We start from the raw sequence: 20,601 nt of genomic DNA on the forward strand, positions 1-20,601 counted from the left end.
ATATAATTCAATGTATATGAAGGGCTCTACGAAGCCTACATGTCAAGATTAACATTAATATTCTTGAATAAAAGAATGATTGACTTCGCAAATATTTTGAGTGGATCTGCATAATTTTTGGGCAAAGTCAGCCAAGGCGTGTATTTCCAATGATATCGATGATGTATTGAAAACTGCCCAGGTCTATAATACTAACAAAATAAGACCATATGCATGAAAATGCGAGAAAAGATGCGAGTGGGAAAGACCAGGTAATACCGTAAAAATGAAGGTTAATCCCTTTCTACACCTATGGAAACGGGCTACAGATATATATGGGTATGTAATAGTTATATGAATTGATAATGATGATTCTTTCCGAATAACCATAAATAAAATCCGAACTATTTCAAACTTAATAATAATCTATATATATAAAAATTAATTGCTGTTCGTTAGTCTCGTTAAAATTCGAGAACGGCTGGGCCGATTTTGCTTATTTTGGTCTTGAATAATTTGTGGAAGTCCAGGGAAGGTTGAATAAATATGAAAATTCTCGAAAAAAAAAATAAACAAATAAATTTTTTCTTTGATGTGTCCCCCGTCGTTCAGAAAACAAATTGAAAGAATATTTTCAAGTGATTTTACGAAATAATTCTTGATGTTATGGTATTAACAAATTCATAACAAAAACATTATTTTATTTATTATATTATACAGAACAACGTCTGTTGGGTCAGCTAGTTTGAAATAATTATAAAGAGCTAATACTTCGACACTATCTTATAGTTTTATTTAAATATATATTAGCCATTACCATGTTATAGTCAAAACATAGTCTTAATCTTAATGATTCGGTTTATTTCACCGACGTGTTATAAATGGTCTGAGATAGTGGAAGTAGCCTAAACGTTGTTAATCTAATCAGTCAAACTCTGCACCTGTACGAAATTATATTTAAATATCAAACCAAACTTCAGTGCGTGGTAAGCTTTCTTGTCTGAGAGACATTAACATTTAAATTAAGTTCGATATCACAAGACTGTTGCTATGCGTGTTGTAAATTGACAGGTTATTTTTGATGGGATCGTTGCTCGCTAGTGCCTTGTATGATAAATAAATGAATAATTAACGCACTTTCACACAAATTGTACAGACCCAACTAAATGTACTGCATGACAATAAGTACAAGACAACACGAAAACAGCAATGATATTTAAAAGTATAGATAGGTTACGTAGACAACATTCGATGTTTGAAAATGATACACTAACGCACACATGAATAATTTAACATTGCAATAGCACACTACATTATAATTACACGTCAAAGAAGGATAGTAAATCCAATTTTCGCAAGCGAAAAAGAGTTAACTATAAGTACTAAAAGCTATAAAGTAGTAAAACTGCATTGAAATTAGGTAGATAATGTGTCATTGATTTTATAAAAAAAAATATTTAATATTGATTATAATATATAGCCACACAGCCACATATCAATTATTTATACATAAAATAATAAAAAAATACACACACCAAAATAAATCCGAAAGGTATCTACAGTAAGGTTCCCATTTTTACAATTTTACTAACGACCGCGACGGCTCCCAAAAAGTTTTAAGATTACATTATTTTTTGTATCTTATATTACTAATGAATGTCTCTTTGTTGAGGGTTTATTACAATAAGGAAATGGGAGAAGAAGAAAATGATCCATTGATTCTTCTGCAGTTAGCAAGGGATATACTGAAAAAACTCCTACGTAAACAAATAGCACTCACTGTCTACATCCGCTACCTACCCTAAAACTTGATTTAGTAGTTTGATAGTTCAGCTACCTATATACGCACTTGTTTATTAAAAATTATTACATTCACTAATAATGGCTTTTTTACATCATTTCCTAAAATATTCTACCTCGATCATCCTGCAACAGACAGCATCAATATTTTGTCATTTCTGTACGTTAATCTATGATCGGCTTGCTGGCGATCGGCGTTGTCATGGAAACATATTTATTTTGTTGTATAAATAATGAAATCAAATAAAATATTATAGTTCATGAGTTCTTAACTGTGGTAAGTAATTCTATGATTTTTTTTTTACTTTCGTAATTAGTGCTTCTTCCCATAACACAAGACGGCATTTTAATGTTATACCTATATCAAATTGTAAGCAATTCTGTCAACAACAAACGCGTGTGTACCGTTTTCGTATCGAGAGAGCGACTACGACAAAAGGAACCAATTGACTCAATTTAGGAGATTGATTTTCGGCGCGCTAGTGACATCTATCTCTTTAAATACTATAATATCATTGGAAAACAGTAGGTGCTCCGTAATCCAGAACCCGATTTTTTCCTTTATTATTATTAGATATAATTATCGGAAAAGCTGGAATATCGAATTTATATTGTAAGAAAAGCTTTATACATACACTGTCTTACTTAAAACGTAGTGTAAAGTTACTCCAAGTTTAAAATTACTTCTCCCTGTCATGTAATTCTGTAGTGACAAAGGTAAGATAAAGACAATTTTTTTAAATTTGGAATAACTTTACTTCGAGTTTATTAATAACACAGTGAATCTAAAATAAATTGTACATAGTTATTGATCCACAATAAAAGACTATCTATGGTTAGGTCTTTTTACTATAAAAATATTTAGTTGATCAATAATATACATACGTTGTGTCTCAGTATTATAAAGAATTCAACCGCTCTGATATCGGGCGTTCATGTCGGATTATTGAGCGGGTTACATGTTTTCGGAAAACAGGGTTCGGAAAATACCAGTATAACTCAAGAAATAACTCGTAAACTTCATCCAATTTCTCATTCATTCCTCCTCTAACATTCAACGTCGCAAAACGGCATTCCGATGCCCACTTTCCACCCCGGCAAGAACAATTTAGACTTAGGTTTTGGCGTGACGTATGGCGGATATCGTAGCCGCCTACAGCTGTTAGGCTGCTCCCCCCAGAATACGAGGAGCAGCCTCGTCCTGCAGATACAAGAGGAGGAGGGGATTCTCCGGCTCTGCCGGTACCCCCCTGGGGTACAGTAACAGTATTTTTTCCTACAGCCATGTTCCTGACGGTAATTGTTTGTTAGGCTGTATGATGTCTTTGGGGTTTGACAGCCAGCCCCTAAGCGGCGGGACAGAATACCGGGTTTATTTCAAGTTTTCCTTCTCTAAGATTGGAGACGTCAAAAGCTTGATGATATTACGGACGTCAAAATAACTTAGTCGGCTTTTAAGACGCCTCGGTAAAAGTGAGGGAGGTCTATTCTACTCTGCCGGATACTCCACGGCAAATAACACTGCTTATAACTAGATACAAATAACACACTACTTGCTATCACCAATACCTAATATACTAACAGTTGTCGCTTGTTATATTGTACTGAATGTTCATTTGATCGCTTGGTTACTAAATAAACTATAAATCAAGTGTGCTTTCATATGTATATGTCGTAGATATATTTAAAAAAAAATATTGAAGTAGGCGTTACGTTGCGGAAATCCATAATTATCCAAATGTTTTGAGTTTTCTTTAGTGTTAATTCCGCCAATATTTGTCTTTAAACAATTCAACACGTGTTTCGCCTCTACAACAGGCATCCTCAGGAGATGTTGACTCACCAAACTCTGGCATGAGACTGAATTAAATACACCACACCTGGGTCTTCCGAGTAGACCCTCACGGGCCTCAGGGCGAATAGTTGTTCGGGGCGATGGCCCCTTTCAGTGGTATAAACGCCGCCTGCAACTACAGGCTGGGTGGGACCGGTTGGTCCATGGTATCATCTGAATTAAATGAGCCGGAAACCGCTCTTTTATACCCTCATCCCATGAAATTACGCGTTGTGATTGGTCGGCTGTTGTGACGCATTACCCTCGGAAGAGTACGTAAAAATGGTGAAGGGATCAAATTTGTTTATTCATTCAACAATGTAAACATGTTATTTTTGTGTTTTAGTATTTCTAATTGCTCTTACATATTCAAGCAAAATCCTTTTTCACATGTATGTAAAATATTAAAATTATTATTATTTCCGAGTGAGTGACCCGTCGCGGTGTCAATTAAATGTTTCGCGAAGTGTGATTTCTCGGGATGATTATTTTTAAATGCGGCAATATGTTCCTTTAATCTAATTTCGAAATTTCGACCCGTTTAACCTATATATACCTCGTTACAAGTGTCACAACTTAGTTTATAAACGCCGGATTTTTCGGAATTATTTAATCGATCTTTGCCATTACATATTCGATTGATATTGTGATTCCTTCGGAAGGACACATTAATATTATTTTTCCTACATATTTTAGCTATTTTATCTGATATTGGATCAATATATGTCAAACTACCCACATATGTGGTATTAGATTGTGGTGGGAAGAGACAAATAACTAGTAAAAACGTTGTTTATATCGCAGCAAGTAAGGTGATACTCATCCTTATACTTTTGAGACATAAGGTAGAGATTTCCTTTCTCAGTTAGGCACTGGTAGGTAAATTTACGGACCACTAGAATAATAAATTATTCACCAGTTTAGCGGCCAAACAGACACATCGTTTCCGAAATAAGCATTTTAAAAGCAATAGGTTTTATTGCATTTAAAATGTAGTAGTGATAAGACTTAAGTGATTATGCTATTCCATATTAATATATATTAGTGTTTTACACGTATCCATATAATAAAATATCTAAAGAACACTTTAGTATAGATTATTCTTGATGAATATAAAATTGATCACCAATAGATTGACGAGTTAAATGATTATAAATGTGCTTTTAAATTTTTATGTAAATATTACTAATGTCGGTAAAAAATTAGTTTTATTACAGAGCAATAGGGTTGAGAATCGTGAAACTTCAAAGTCAACTTTCGAACTGAAACGTATAAATCAAACGGTATTGAACGATGATTTTGTAGAATGACGAAAATAAAAGTTTTATGTTTTTACTAGGATTGGGGTCGTACAATGAGACCAATGTGTGTTTTCCTTTTAGTTTACGATTTTTGATGATTTATATTCATAATGTTATGACAGACCCATTTAATAAAGGCACTTGAAACTATTTGAGCCATATAAAATACGTTCCTAAATCTTTTTAAATAATGGCGCAATGACGGTAGATCTTAAAATAAATAGTTTAGAATAACACGGGTAGGAAGATGAAGCGTTGAAGGACGAGGTAGCGTTGGATGCAAAGCGTCCAAGATCGGTCGTTGGGGAGGTCTTTGGGGAAGACCTTTAAGACTGATCATGATGATAATGATAATATTTATGGGTACTTAACCATAGCTTAATAAGTGCAAAATAAATAGAATTACATAAACAACGAAGACACAAAAGTACACATATTAAGTATAAAAGAAATAAGTATAGAAAATATGAAAACTTTAACGTTCTGAAAATATATTAAGCATACTTCGTAAATCAATTTGGACTACTATCATATTATCATTAGATTATAAGTACTGAAGTGTTTGGGATCTCTGAAAATTTTGACACTAACAGGTATTTGACAAAGCTAAGATGCATTTTGACCGGGTAAGCTATAAGGCCAAAACAAAACGGAACGGAGTCGAGTATATTTCAAAGGTATCGAGATATTAAGCCTTTAGTCACCTCTGCGTAAATGAGTAATGGCGTGCTTAATACAAAGACAATAGCCGTGAACAATAATTAATGAACAGCAATGATATTTGTCATTAAACAATACCATTAATTGAGTCGCTCTAGATTTATTTCATTTACAAATTATCACGTGGTAACAACGATTGATTGTTACTGACTTTTCATTAGTAACTTTACTTTTCAATGACAACAATGTCTGTGTCAATGTATCAACATATCTTCTCACACCAGAGAAATGCAAGATCAATACTGGCAGTAAAAAAATATCTGAACGCACTTTTTTAAAACGAAATGAAATTTCACAATCTCAATTCGCCAATAAATAGGAATATAAATTTAAAATTTTATTTATTTTTGCTTTATTAACGCTATGCGTCATAAAAAAACGAAGTTTGTATGTACTACTCTCAAATAAATACCATTAAATATTACATTTAAATGGATTTAATAATAATAATTTATTTCAGGCGTAACTAACCCATAGGAAATACAAATGAAGTAAAATTAAAATAACATTAATACCAATAACAAGTAACAAATAAATTAAATTAGATGACTTAAAATTATATTAAGTGAAAGAGATAAGTAACTTAGATTATTGAAGCGAAAATTTCCCAAGTGACTGTCTGTTCTGACCCTCCTGAGTTCTTTTTTTTAATGAAAATAAGGGACGAGACGAGCAGGATGTTTAGCCGATGGTAATTGATACGCCCTGCCTGTATTACAATGCACTGCCACTCAGGATTATTGAAAAACCCAAAAATTCTGAGCGGCACTACAACAGCGCTCGTCACCTTGAGACATAAGATGTCAATTCTCATTTGCCCAATTTCAAGCTACGACGCCCTTCAGACCGAAGCACAGTACTGCTTCACGGCTGAAATAGCCGCCGTTGTGGTGCCCATAATCTAATGAAATGAAATTTATTTATTGCGTCGTATACAGTATACATTATAGATCTTAAATTAATCTGGCATCCGGTGAAAAGGAGCCTCCCACTAGTACTGATATAACCGCCGTTGTGGTATCCATAATCTAGCCGGCATCTGGTGCAAAGGAGCCTCCCACTTGTACTTAAATAGCGGCCGTTGTGGTAGCCATAGCCGGCATCCGGAGCAAAGGAGTTCGGTGGTACTGGTAAAGTAGTTCGATGATCAAATAATTTTTGTAAACATAGAAGACATCAGGAGAAGACAACCGTCCTTGATGCACACCGCAATCTAGTCTGTAGCCCTGTGTATAGGTGCCCTACTTAACAACATAGTTAATTTGGTTTCAATACCAGAATTTTGATAAATTTATGATCGCAGTTTGAGCTTTCGTAGCAGAAAGCTTTTTCCAGAGAATTGCATTATTCACCAGGTCAAAGGCCTTACTTAGGTCAAGAAAGCATGCATACCGAGTTTCTACGTTCTGCATAATATCATACAACGTTTTAGTACGAAGATAGCTGATCCGTTGACAAACCTAATCGGAAACAAATCTGTGCGTCATTAACATTGATGAATCTGCAAACTTGATAAATAAAATGCTCCAGAACTTTCCCAATAAATGGGTCTGTAATCTTTAGAATCATTTAAATTTTCTGTTTTGTTTTTAACAATAGGAACCACTATAATATATAGTTCTACTTCTAGTTCACTATATATATATTATATAGAACCACTGTAGCTTTTATTAAAAAATCTGATAAAAAATCATATAATATACAAATATTTAATAATGTACATAAATTATGATATACTTTATCTGTACCCCACACTATGTGTTCGGCACTAACGCTGTCATCCCAAGTAGGTGTGACAACGTGACGTATGTATTTAACTGTAGTTCTATTAACTGCAAGTATAAACTGTATATAACGACCAGATAAATTCAACTCTGATCTTGGTACTGTTCTGGTGTCGACCACACAGTTTCTGGTGAGAACTTTGTCTCTAAATTTAGTTGCAATTATGTTAGCAATATGTGAAATTTCTTGAGATCCATATGACCTACTTTCATTACCATGTTCCAAAATTGTATAAATTTATTTTCTTTCTGATGTGCTTCTAGAATATTTATTTTTATAGATTCTTCGTTTTGTTGGCACCATTTAACTTTCTTTTTAAATTACTTTCTACTAATTTTCATTTTCTCATAAAGTTCCCCATTACTAGGTTTTCGAGCATCATCTTCAATGCTATTCAATCTTCAATACTCGGTAGCCAGTACGCACGACATGTTCATAGCAATAGTTTTGATAATTATTTATTTGCACATAAGTACGTACTATAGAATTATTTTAAATTATACAAGCATTATTTTATTTACTAGCCATAATTTAAATTATTAATAACAATGCTTCAGAGTTTTAGGCAACTCTTCCATATTTTGAAAGTTGGTTCAAGACCTTGAGAAAGCTATAAAATAAATGCTTGCTTGTGGCGGTATCCTGGGCCGGGTCGTTCCCTTCTAAGGGGTGTACGCCACGCCCATATTCTCTGCAATACTATATAATAACATTTTTATTTCCTTTTTAATTTAGATTTTTAATATCGTCATATTATTAATAAGCCTTTTTGAAATAAGAAACACATTTATAACTTATAACGACATCATTATAAAATCATATTTAAATCCGGAAGCCATAGTAAGACGATCTCCACATAGAAGCTAAAACCAGACGACGCCCCGTGAAAATAAAATATAGCTTTGTAAGTGAGACTTATGTTATCTGAAGTGGTGGATTTACACGATGTTTTAATAAGTGCTTCTGCTTTGAAGTGCCGCTTTGAGAGTGTTAATACGTGAATCACAAACACATTAACGCCCGACATAAAAAGTATTGTAACGTGTATTACATTCCGACTGACGCGGCGTTCAAATTCGTAATGCAAAAGTACTTTTATTCATAAATGTTTATTACTTTCTACCATAGACTTAGAAAATACTAGAGACCTGACGACCCGATACGATGCGTGACCAATTTTGATTTGTCAATTGTGTGTTAGCGAGTGGTTCAATATTCAGCTTATTATTAGCTAGTGTCAAGAGTGGCTGACTGCTTACGACTTGACCATCAAAATCGGTTACAGTAATTATAGATTCGCTTTCTTTTTCTATTATGCTTTATCTCGGTTTTAAATGATCTTCCCTCTATAGAACCCCTACATTTTATTGCTACGTACGCTTGCAACACCCCGGATATTGAGTAAATCATTTAATACGTAGGTCACACTAAAAATTTTGCGTAAAAAACAACATGTTATTACAAAAATATTATGTTTATTGCTTTTTAAAATACTTTCCTTTACATATTTTCATGCGACCGAAAGATTTTTTAAAACGGGAGGACCACAGATCGGAAGGCATGTTTTCTACGTGCCGTTACGCTATCACTGCCTCTTCGGAATTGGTAAAAGTAAACCTCTCATCAAATCTTTGATTTTGGGGAAAATACAGAAATCACAGGTTGCTAGGTCGAGCTATGTTCAGGATGGGTGACGAATTAAACTTTTTCGGAAGCTAAAAATGAGTTAGTTTTGTTGGCTGTGTGTGAAAAAGCGTTGTCATGATGTTGGAGAACGCGGTTTTTTGTTCGTCTTTCGCGATTTTTTTTTAACACCCTGGGTAAGCAAATGGTAGATAGAATACCACTCGGAATTAACACTGTTCTGATCTTCAAGTGGAATTGTGCAGATGGGACCCGTAACTGAGAAAAAAATGCAATCATTTTTTTACCAACTTTTCTCGCCTGTCTCACTTTTGTTGGCCTGTTCTCATTTTCAAACACCCATTCACAAAACAATAAATCCACGTTTTGTCTCCTGTGACAATGTCATAACAGCATTAGAATGTCCGACGTCGTATTTCATTAGCATCTATGAGCACCATTCCACGCGAGCCCGCTTCTGCTCCACTGTCAGATCATGAGGGATCCAACGGCAACAAGGTTTCCAAACTTTCAATTCTTCGTATAAAATTTTCTGAATTTAGTCTCATAGGTAATCCGCGGATTTTCTTCAATTAGCCGCTTAACTGTAGCCACATTATTTTCGTTGACGGCAGTTGACGGCCGCCCTTCACGAAATGCGTCATGTAAAGAAACCCGACCTCTCTCAAATTCAGCAAACCATCGCCTCACGGTGCTCAAGCAAGGTACTTCTCTCCCAAAAGCATTTTGAAGACGAGCGGCACAGTCTTACGAAGAGAGAAAACTTTTAAATTCGACCTAATTCCATTTTTGTTGCGTACGTATAACTTTGATGTGTGATAAAAAACAATTGACAAATGATTTCCCGCCAATTGTTATTTTATTACCAAGAAGGTTGCAACGTCTAAAGAAATATAACACTCGAAATTCAAACATTTTCGATTAGCTAGAAGTGCAAAACTTTTAGTGTGCCCCATGTATCAGCCTAGCAAAACTCTCTAAGAAAAAAGCGATTCACTCGATTGTATGAAATGTGTAGTCATTGATAGATTGACATATGACGGCTGTAGTCTTGTAAAAAAAAGGAGATAGCCGAAATCCGCTAAATCCACTGAATCACTAATCCACTCCTCTCCCTAGTTTACACTCCTTTTGTAAATATTTTGTGTAAATATATTAAAATAAATAAGATTAAGTTGTAAATATTATTAAGTAGATACTTATATTAATTAATTATTTAAGTCTATTTGTGTATGTCCTTTATAGTCTTACAAGCATGTATATTATTTGTTTCAGATATTATAAGAAAATTAAACTTTATGTAATCTTAACACCGATTATTACCGTTAAACTTAGAAGACACATACTCAAAGCTTGGTAGTCTACTCTAACGTGATTCTGGCAAAACTGTGGTATATCTTTCACAGAAGCCACAGTAGGAAGAATAGAATAAATAGAACGTCCTTCGTGTCCAATCGCGATACTGTAATTAGCATTTCAAACTTATGTCAAAGGACTGCACGTTTCATACTAAACTAAATTTCAATTTTTACTTCGACAGTCCCGACTCTTATTACGTCGTTTTATCCTCTTTGATTCATATTTGCAAGGCGAAAATAAGATATATTTAAACAGATATATTTTTGACATCTGATGACTTATTAGGAAGTTATACTTTGATCACAAGCAATTATTGGAACGATGTCGGCGTTCCCTTCGAGAATAACATACGACATGTGCGAAGTACGCCGGCTAAGTAATCAAAACAATGTTACTTTAAGCCTGTGATACACAGTGACATATTTATTAGTGAGATAAATTTCGAGAATATTCCGCAAAGTTAATAACTTAAGCGCAATCCTGATTGACTGATCCTGCCAGCGTGAATAATTGAATGTCAAACATGGAAGCCGCGAGGCGCGCGCCCGCACACACACGTGGCTATATGCCGCCATTTTATGTTACACTCGATTTTTGACTTATAGTCTAAATACATTGTCGGATTTGGTACGACCGGACCATCGGACGGTCCGGCTTCGTACTCGGTACGGTCCGCACAGCAATAATAATTATTTTGTGCGATGGACAACGCGACTAACCATCGAATATAATCTGGTCCCGGACGGTGTCCGATGGTTCGGCCAGACCAAATCCGACCATTTTAGCTAGATAGCTTCTACGGAATTACTTTTACTTGTCAAATGTTCTCATTTAAATGTCTTGCTATCAATCTCATATTTCTCGAAGCCACGAAGCGAATATTGAAGGATAGATACCTAATAATAAATTTAATTAATCATATATTTATGTATATATTATAATGTGGTATGTTATAATATTTAGTTTGTTCGTGATTATTCTATATTAATAAGTAAAAACTGTGTTTGTTGCAAATAAATACATTTTTACTGTCTCGTCAGTAGGAAATAAATAAATAAATTAGTGTGTTAAAGCTATCCAAGAAAAACTGCCATTAAGTTGTTTAGTTCTCAAATTTTATTTTTCTTTACTCCATTTTTTCCGGTTAACCGCTTGGGGAAAATCCGTAGTGCGGCCTAAGCCTTATGTTGATCAAATATGTGATATTTAAATTTAGAATGAGCAAAATTTTTTAATAAGTAAAACTAAAAATAAATATTTAAATAGTATTGTATATTTACACTCAAGTTAGAATACTAATTGTTTGTATTAATTTATTTTTCACAATATATTCAAGTCTAAGTTGAAACCGTCATCATATAGCATAATACAAAATTCTACTGTTGTGTCCTTAAGATAAAACTACAAAACTGAAAAAATACTTTATTAAGGTGAGATTAATATAACATAATATTAAAAAGTATTAATTTTTGATCTGATTGATCGCTCTTTCTTTGTCGTCTTGAGCCGACTTTGAGTTTGATAATTTAATTACGTTTATTTTGAATGATACTAAATATAACTTAGAACGTTCAGGTCAAAGACATCAATATATTCCAGTTTTGTAAGTATTTACAAATTATTCACACATATCTAGACCTAAAATTTAATTTATTAATTTTTTGTCTTAGATTAATATATATTATTTTCTTAAACATTATTTTTCTCTGTAACGAAACGAGCTGTTCAGTTTGATGACACTTGAGATAAAATTACCATCATTACTGAAGTAAAATTTGATTTAGTAGCTATATTATTACCGAATTATAAATATTACATATGACAATACAACACTACTTAATACCAGGTTCGAAGGACCAAATAGAAATAGTTATAGTAGCACTTAGAGTTAGCATATTTATTTCAAACCAGGTTACATATTATTCTAAAATACCTACTACTCGTCAGCAGGTCCATATACATTACAAAACTTTAAAATTATGTTACTCCATCTATATTGTGACTGCACTCATAATCGCATTACTTTCTTTATCGTTTGTAACATAAGCGAGCGACTTAACGCTCGTGTGAACCATCTTAGCAAAAGGTCAGACATGACAATTAAAAGATTAAATTTTTGGAATCTATCAGAAGTTATTGTAAATATATGTTTAACAGTATACCACAGTACAATAAAAGCAGTTAATTAAAATGTAGTTAAGCTAATCGGATAACATTCCATTATTAAATAATAAACGATTTAAATATTTAGGACATAACTCTCGCGGTGATTCATAAAGCCGGGCGCAGACATTGAAATATGAACATTGGTGTTACACGAAAATTATGTCCATTTCTTATCTCATACACAATGTTAAGGGTTGTCACTCTCGGGTTATGTACATATCAAATCCCATTGCTCACTATCACACAGAATTACATATTCTTTAACAAAAGTTTAGCAATAATCAAGATGAGATGAAGAAGAGAAAAGTGAGGAGGATTTTTTAAATGTGCGCGAGCAACTGGTAGATTAATATTACGTTGTCTGCCTCCATAACCCTTTTGATCGGGTCTATTCCTATATGGTATATTTCTATATTAGAATTTACACCTAGCGTTAAAACTTGCAAGCATTGATATCCTATATTTTAATCTGAAGAGTTCATGCCAAGTTTGGAGAAACTTACTTTTACGCATAACTAAACTGAGAAAACTCTCTTTTTGTTTTCAATATTGATGTCAACAGAAACTGAGCGAGTATCCTTGTCCGCGTATATTTCGGCCTATTTTTTCGTTTAACTTATCTATTTTGTTTGTGAACTGATTGGGATGAACTAAACACCGCGAACCGGTCTCAAATAGCATTCAAATTGCTTAAGCCGTTTCAGAGTTTTACGCACACAAACGTTGGTTGTTGACAATTTGTCTGGTTTAACAAAATTATGAACTATTTGTTTTGGCTTCAAATGCATAAGTAGCACACGTATTTTATTTTAGATTATGTAGACCTAAGAAGCTTTCAATTTTTTCATATATATGTATCATATAGATAATAAACTTTCACTTGGTGCCAGCCCTGAAGTTTATCGCCTTAATACTCTAATACACGTCACGATTCAATGAGCATACATCACAGATTAGAATATTCAGTTCAGAAATGTATCAGGCTCATGTAATATACTAACATATTTTAACGTTATTGTCAGGTGGAAAATCTTAGTGAGTTATTTTTTCAGGGTTGAACATAGGGAGTTAAATTTCTAATGTGGCATTCAGATTGTCTACCATATCTCCAAAGCATAAGATTGTAATAAAGTAATATTGAAAACCATGATTACTCCAAAACGAACTTTTATTCACGAAAAAAAAAATGGTAGCAATAATGTTAAATAGCTGTTTTTAAAATTATTCCTAAAATCTAAATAAATATGCATACAATAGATATTTCATGATGATGAAATTTCAAGAATAAATTTTTTAAATTTAAGTTAATTTAATATAGTATCAAACCAGTCATGTTCAGTAAATCAATCCAAAATTCATCGGATCACAACATTTGTTTTAACCAAACATGACCTTATTAGAGGGCTTGAAGTAACGTAAATATATCACGTGTTATAATATAAACAAATACGTATTTTTCTTCTTTTTATTCTTAATTGCTCAAGAGTTTAGCATAACAATTGTATTAGAATAGCATCTAAAACCTTAACTGTGTTATTAATAAACGCAGTATAAAGTTATTCCAAGCTTAAAATTACTTCTCCCTATCATGTAATTCTGTAGTGACAAAGGTAAGATAATGACGTTTATTAATAGCACAGTAAATGTATAATTAGTATTGAAATGCAATACATTGATACACAAACGTAACATTCAACAATATACCAAATATTTCAAATGACCACAGCATCTTTGCTTTCTTTTGTCCCTCCCAATCAGAACTGATCAATGGACAACATTTGCCCAACAGCACAATATTTGTGCTACGAGTTCCCGAAATTCAAAGGGGACCGTACCGGGCCAATATTTGGTAAAACCTTTGACAAATAATTGCGTGAGATGTTTGTATAGACACCTTGCAGGGCCTATATCCTGTTTGGAGACGATAAGTACTGCCATGGAATGTTAACATTGTGAACACTTGTTTTGATGCCACCTATTGACTCGAATATACAGGGTGCTTATTATTTAATTTTATTTATGAGATTGTTCATAATGATTTATGAATAACCTAGAACATACTAGCCATACCCCGCGGGCTTACCCGCATATACCTAAAAAATACAGTTTTGTTTTAAAATACCCTTTGTCATCTTTTAATATGCGACTTAAATAAAGTCTCTAGACGAAAGGGGAGACGACAGAAGAGATAGTGTGATATTTTTAGTCAAAGAGTTGGACCGGACTGAACCAGACATTTCCAATACGCTCTGTAACTATACGGTTGAAACTTAAGTAATTTGTAAATACTTTAATCGAGTGAAACTATTATCTTGTAAAACTTTAATGAATTTCAGAATCAGTCTAACAAATCTTATTTTAACTTCTAATATTGCGTTATTTAGTAGTAAAACGGTAAAAACGTCGCACAATGGTCATTTTTTTATAGGAGAACAAACGAGCGTACGGGTTACCTGTTGTTAAGTGATCACCGCCGCCCACAATCCAGCCCGCAACACTAGAGAAATCACAGGAGCGTTGCCGGCCTTTAAGGAAGGTGTACGCGCTTTTTTTGAAGGTACTCATGTCGTATCGTCCCGGAAACACCGCTCAAGGAAGTTCATTCCACAGCTTTATAGTACGTGGAAGAAAGCTCCTTGTAAACCGCACTGTGGAGGACCGCCACACATCCAGATAGTGGGGATGATATCCTAACTTGTGGCGTGTCGTGCGAAGGTGGAATTCGGCGGCAGAGCTCTTCGGAACACTCCCCACTCATTTCGTTGTATTTTCGTATTTTCATATATTTATTTGTATGAATTCATTTAATCTTATCAAAATCATATCATATGATGAATATAGAATGAGAAATATAGAAAAAACAGCGGTTTTTGAAGGTTGAAGATCTTAATACATCTACATCAATTGTACGTAAATTAGTACAAAGCGCATACGTATTTCTGATATTAAAATACTATCTAAGGAATTTTATCAATGTTTATAAATATATTGCCCAAATAATACGGAAAGTACGCTCAGTTATGTATTTATTAATGTCATAACAATAAATTGCGATCTTCGGAAAATTCTGCATGTTTTACCGAATTACGTGGTCTCGAGTCCCAATATTATAGATATCTTTACTGTTATAAAGATTTGCTTTTTGATAGGACAGTTATATTATCCATATCATTGTCTGCATATTATATCATTATTTATAGCAAGAATAACTTACAAATAACTCCTTCTAACTCTTTAATCGTCAGGTACTTGTTCTAATTATTATATTTGCATCTTATATGTGAAATCGTACTAAACATAGTCACTTATGTAATTTAAGTTTGGAGTAATTAAGAAACTTTCAGACCTATTTAAACGTATATAAGACATGCGTAAAAAACTTATACTTATTAAAATTATAGAATTAATTTGGAAACTATCGTCTAAGTGGTTGGTATTTTAAATTTGAATAGACTAAATGAGATATAGTCCAGCGATCTTGACCAGATGATCAGTACATCTTGTGGGGGACCTACCAACACTGCGTCTTCCGATACGTGGTCGCCATTCGAAAACTTTTTTGTCCCACCGGCCATCTGTCCTTCTAACTATTTGAACTTCCGGCTGCTGACGATGGTGATGATAAAAGGAGATCCAAGTGACAAGTATAGTGTCATGACAAAAAAACATATCTAAAATTGCAAAGTTCGTCATCATTAAATAACTGTTAGTATAATTGTGAAGTTTGTTAACAATATTGTAACGAGTGTAATAGATGTCCAGTCGTATCTTAGTTTATTATAAATAATAATTAAACGACAGTGAATAATAGCTTATATTAATTGAGAAAATTCGCAATGTGTTATTTTAGTTAATAAAAAAAATATTATTATATAAATATTATCCATACACCGTCTGTGTAGATCCAGATTTTTTTTTTTATGTTATTTATCATTTACTATGTCAAACAGAATAATTGTTATTGAAATATATTTGATTTACCTCACAGTTTATTTGACTTGATATAAGTGCAGTCATAATAAGTAAATAAAAAAAATGGCTTTTTCTGGCATTTTGAAACAGCACTACGTAAAACGCTTCACTCATGAGTCGTGCAAAAATTTGCTTTCTTGAATTTTTCCTCTAAACAAGAAAGCTCAACAAAACGTAAATACATGCAATCTGCAAGACTTTTACTATCTAAGATTTACAATATACTATCGTAAAGACAAACAAAGCTTGCGAGAAAGAAGAACATCTTTAACACAGATACAGCAAGATAGAAAAGAAAGCGAATTAGTTGTAAACTAGCTAACCACTAGCTAACACACACATTGACATATCAAAATTGGTGACGTATTATTGAGCTGTCAAGCTGTATATACTCTCATATGTTGTAAGTCAATGATCTAGACTCTAGTCAATACTGGTGTGAACTAATTCATAATCTGTAGTCTGTACCGGCAATTGAGCGGCCAATGTCAAGTTCACGCCCGTAATCTATTACATTACAAATAAAATGCAATCATAGTGTCAAATAAGATCAGGAAGAGATTGAGAACTGGTGCTATCCGAAAAAATAACAATGGCCTATGGTACTCCCAGTTTCAGCCAGACTTACTTTGTTATTACTCATTGATTTGATGAGCTTATGTTAAGTATTACGTGGAGCATTATAACATAGCAGTGCCTCCGAATTCTATGAGGAACGACAATTTGTCATTTTTAGACATAAGATTTTAAAGTCAAAGTCAAATTAACTTTATTCAAATAGGCTTAAACTGCACCTTAGAATCGTCACTATAATTATTTGTTTTAAATTACTACATCTACCAAAAGGAAAAAGTAGAGCTCGTGAGAACATACAAGAAACTTAACGGGCAGTCTTTTCATTCAAATAGAGTATTTTACAATGGCTGTAATAAATATAACAAATTTGTTTGTAAAGTACTGCGTCTAATATATGATTGATGTTTAAAGTTAAGTCTCATTAGATCATTAACTTCACTAGCTACGGAGCCTTTCAAAAACATACACACTAATACTGATTCATTTTTTTTATGGAATAAGAGGACAAACGAGCGTACGGGTCACCTGGTGTTAAGTGATCACCGCCGCCCACATTCTCTTGCAACACCAGAGGAATCACAAGAGCGTTGCCGGCCTTTAAGGAAGGTGTACGCGCTTTTTTAGAAGGTACCCATGTCGTATCGTCCCGGAAACACTGCACAAGGAAGCTCATTCCACAGCTTTGTAGTACGAGGGAGAAAGCTCCTTGAAAACCGCACTGTGGAGAACCGCCACACATCCAGATGGTGGGGATGAAATCCTAACTTGTGGCGTGTCGTGCGAAGGTGGAATTCGGCGGCAGGAATCAGGTTAAACAGCTGATTATTGATTATTACTGATTATTCATGACAGACAAAAGATATACCTGTACAAGGATCCTCATACTGGTAAAAAAATGTTTGCTAATTAGTGTATTGATATTAGCCGGAAGACATCCACTGCTGGACAAAGGTCTACCCGAAAATAAAGTACAATTACTTACCCCAAATAAGTGCGATAGAATAAGTAAACTTGGGTTAAGTAAAAAGGGTTTGCACTAGAGTAAAATGGAGAAAAGAGCTGGATTATGGGTACCGGTAATGTTTCGAAAATTTCAGAAATATTACCGTTTATATTTAATATTGGCAACTCAAAAATTTTATTTCTTTCCAAACCATACTTTACTGGCAGAATTATTGTTGGGATTACCGGATAGTGACGTCACCCATAGCTGATATTTCCAAACCATATTGTCACTATTAGAAAATGTTGGTTTCAATGAACATGACGACGTGTGAATTTTCATAATTACCCAAATGACGTCTTAGTTGGATGCTTAATTAATGAAGGTGTTACAAGTGACTAATAGATATTGTGACCGTCAAACTTATCAAACCTACCATTTCAAATAATTAATGTGATGTCGCTGAGCCTCATGTATCCATCTAACATTGTATAGAATCGTGTTTTAACATCGTGTTTCTTTAGAATACGAATTATTTTTTATCAGTTAACTGATGAATGCGTCCTCAATGCAATAGTGGAGCATTCACAAGTTTCCAAAATAATACAGCAAATTTAGAATTGTTTCAAAATATTACATTATATACGAATAGATCCTGGAAAGAAGAAATGGAAACCTTATAGGATCACTTTGCTGTCCATCCGCGCATGCGTACTATATATATATATAGTACGCATTATACGTACTATATATATATACTATATATATATACTCAGGTCTAAAGTATCTTGAAGTTGTGAAAATCAAACTTCTAAGTTTACGTAAAAAAAGATACGGTCTTTTATGCTACAAAATACTATGTATGTTTCGGTATTTTCTGTTCAAATTACTTGTATGAATGTAATGTCATGGAATTCTGGACTGACAAAGGTAAGATGAAGACAAAAAAATTTAAGCTTGGAATAACGTTACTTCGTGTTTGGTTCGAATCCCGGTAGGTGCAATCATTTATATGATGATATGAATGTGTGTTTCCGAGTCATGGATGTTTATTTGTATTTATATATGTTTTCAGTAAGTATATTGTATTAAATATACCGTTGTCCTATACCCATAGTACAGGCTATGTCTAGTTTGGGGCAAGATAATTTGTGTAAGAGTGTGTCAATATTATTATTATTATTAATAACACAGTAAAGGTTTGAGAAGGGGTTTGGCTGAGGAATGCTTACAGTGTAGGTATATCGGTTAGTTTTCATAACATCTGAGCTACAGGCCGGAACTCCGTGTAAGGTCAATGCATCTATAACTAGGCAACAACCATTGTTTCTCAGCCTGACAGCTTCAGTAAATATATTATCGGCTAGTGAACATTTTGATAGATTACCAATCTTACCAGTTAAGTAAGAGTCGGATTTGCGAGCAGTTTTTCAATAAATATTATCTTGAATTGTTTTCTGTTCGACTATTTTAAGTAGAATGATTTTCAGTTCCACAGATTAGTTCGATGAACTTATTATACTAGGTTTTTATACACTTTTCGATAGTCAAATATTTTTTAGTTGTATAAACAAATTGTAAAGCAAACAAAACCTTTAAAATGTACGGCCTGCGGATTGTTTTTGAACGAAAGCTGGGTTATTGAGTCTAAGTAGATTGTGGACTGTGGTGGTGAAACTACTAACAAACTCACTATTAGAAAAAAATAGATTCATACGCATTTAATTCATATTAAACATGAACTAAAAAAGGAGAGTAATACTATTTATTATTCTTGAAATTGTGTGATAATTTGTGTGTGAGACTCATTGTAAATTATAACTTCCGCAATCACTGAACTGCCAGTCGGTTTTTTTGGAAATACCTTTACGATCACATGGGATTTATGCAATTAAATAAAACTTTGTAATAAGTTATCTAAATTCTTCCATTTATTACGGCTGTTATCAATAGAATAGCCATGTTATTAGTATATGATTGCCATTCGATCATACCTGGTTCTGTTTAGGCGAACGGGGATCTCTTAGGCTGGGATCTATAGAAGATATGTTACTCACATAAAACTTAACTGAGTGTGATAAAACGTGAACTTGACTTTTGCAGTGGGCAGTCTTAGCTTAAGCTCAGCTTAATTTCAGTTGTGCTTCAAATAATGCTAAGCCTACACTCAGCTTAGTTTAATGTGAATAAAGTCTGAGCAAAGTATAAGTACACTCTTTAGATTCTCAGCCTTATTTTGTAGTCTGGCTTGTAGGTTTGGCTGGTCCATGCGTCAACTCGTTAACGGGTACTGATTTTGGCACCATGTCGACCTGTTATAGTTACTAAATCATTGTATTTGTTGGATGCAATTACTAAATATAAAATAGTCTTTTTATTTTATTTACATATTTTACCAGTGGGAGGCTCCTTTGCACAGGATGCCGGCTAGATTATGAGTACCACAACGTCGCCTATTTCTGCCCTGAAGCAGTAATGTGTAAACATTACTGTGTTTTGGTGTGAAGGGCGCCGTAGCTAGT

The 20,601-nt window shown here is 33.7% G+C and overlaps 1 protein-coding gene across 1 annotated transcript in view; it reads right to left on the minus strand.

The window, feature by feature from the left end:
• LOC126975521 (uncharacterized) overlaps positions 1–20,601 on the minus strand; it is a 292,595-nt gene that overhangs the window by 18,129 nt on the left and 253,865 nt on the right. The window lies entirely within an intron of this gene.

Source organism: Leptidea sinapis, chromosome 36, assembly GCF_905404315.1.
Source record: "Leptidea sinapis chromosome 36, ilLepSina1.1, whole genome shotgun sequence".
NCBI lineage: Eukaryota > Metazoa > Arthropoda > Insecta > Lepidoptera > Pieridae > Leptidea > Leptidea sinapis.